The following is a 2024-nucleotide window of genomic DNA, read 5'->3' as shown; positions in this document are numbered from 1 at the left end:
TGGAGAGGTCCCTAACAGCAGACTTTCCCGTCGCAATATGTTTTTTTGATTTCCTGGCTACTGGTGCCAAGAGTGTTGACCATATGATAGTATTTATATTAACACTGTGCCCCTCCACAAAGAAATATTAAAGTCTTAACCTCAGTACTTTGTAAATATGACCTGTTTAAAAGATTTTGTTAAGTGCCATCAAGTTGAGTATAGATCACAGTGGCCCTATGAACAACAGATCTGAATCCTGTCAGGTCCTGTGACACCCTCATCATTTCCGACACGCTTGAGCCCATTTCTGAAGTTACTTTGTCAGTCCATCTGGTTTAAGGTCTTCCTTTCTTTTGCCTGGTGGTTTAAACATAGGGTGTTTGAAATTAGCACTTACCATGAGGTTGATCAATGTTAGGTGATTCCAGCTCCAATCTGAGTGGTGTCTACAAAAGCAGAGAAGAGGCACAGAGACACACAGGGGAAAGATGGCCATGTGAAGTTGCTTGTACAAGACAAGGATCATTTTGGAGTACCTGAAGCCAGGAGAAACAGTGAAGATCTTCTTTTAGCACCTCCAAAGAGAACATGGTCCTGCTGACACCCTGAATCTGAAACCTTAGCCTCCAGAAGTGCTTCAAGGGCTGGCATATTGGAGAAATTTCCAAGTGTTCAGCTGTTCTCTGGTCATGTTGGGATATCCCTTCAAAAACAAGAAACAAATTATGGTGTTTCCTAACAGACACTGCACATGAAGGAGCTTAGGGCTCAGTGCGCTTGTTTGGGTGTTGGAGGCAATGTCTATCATATTTAAATGTGTTCCCCTGACCCTTGTATCCAGTAGCCTATAAATTTGACTATTTTGAGTAGATCCCAGAGAAAGGAGCCTCTACTGAAGGTTACACCCAAAGCAAGCTTCCCCACCTCCTAAGCCTTATGATCCAGCAGACCCAGTGGTATCTGCAGCCAGTGGAGATGTCCAATGGAGCCTTTTACTGGAGCCATAGGAGAATCATGATCAGATGCCCAGAGTTTGAGAGTTAAAACTGTTATTCTTTTCTGTGGATAATTTTTTTTACTGCAAATACAGTTCTTTATTAAGCCAGACATAACAGAAAGTAAATATTCCATTCATAAGTTTTATGGGCATTCTTCCAGTCACAAATAATCCAATAATTCATCATATCTCATAATGTGTCATTTTACCATCAAAAAATTTTACTGTTATGAAGCTATGGTATAAGAGTGAATAATTTTGGGTGTAGTTTAATCCAACATCCATATCTATTATTAACTCCTAGGAAAGATTAAAATATATTTCTTATCCTAATGCTGGTTTTGGTTAGTATCACTACATAATGATGCATTTTTGATTTCTGTGTTGGTGATAGAACTCATTGTCATACATTTGTTTTGTGGATAATTTTGACCATTAGAAAAATGACTTCTGAAATGTTTTCAGCCTTAGTAGAGACTCAATGCTTGACCATGGAACCCCATGTTACAGTGCTCCCAGAACTGACAATATGAACAGGGTGTTATCTGGTCCACTGAACCATAAGACTGGACAGAAAGAGAAGAATCAAGATTGCATTGTTTTTTAATTTATTTTTATTTTTGCTGAAATTGTGTGGTTTAAGTAATGGAAGACATTTTGAATGATATGAAAAAAACCCTTTTTTCTCCCTTTATTTGACTTTTGATGAGTTAGTGGGACACATAAATCCTAGGCGATCTCTCATGTAGAAGTTGGTGGCCCGAGGCCCATTTATTTATACTTATACAGTTATACAGGCCCTCACCAGACAGCAACATACACTAAAAGTGGGACAGCAGTTTCCAGAATGTCTCCTGAGTCATGGAAAGGTGGACAAGAGGTTTCAAAAAGCAAGGGACATATATTAAGTCAAGCAAATGGACCAGCTCTCCGAGCACCTATCTTTACTTTTTGCCTCTTCTCCTTCAAACTCTACTCATGACTTGGAATTTCTTATGCTTTTCTTATACATATTTATATATTATATATTTCTAATTTCATATAT

This window comes from Elephantulus edwardii, unplaced genomic scaffold (assembly GCF_000299155.1).
Source record: "Elephantulus edwardii isolate Elephantulus edwardi_28Jun2011 unplaced genomic scaffold, EleEdw1.0 scaffold00025, whole genome shotgun sequence".
Taxonomy (NCBI): domain Eukaryota; kingdom Metazoa; phylum Chordata; class Mammalia; order Macroscelidea; family Macroscelididae; genus Elephantulus; species Elephantulus edwardii.
The sequence above is the reverse complement of the archived record's forward strand: the minus strand, read 5'-3'. Positions refer to the sequence as shown.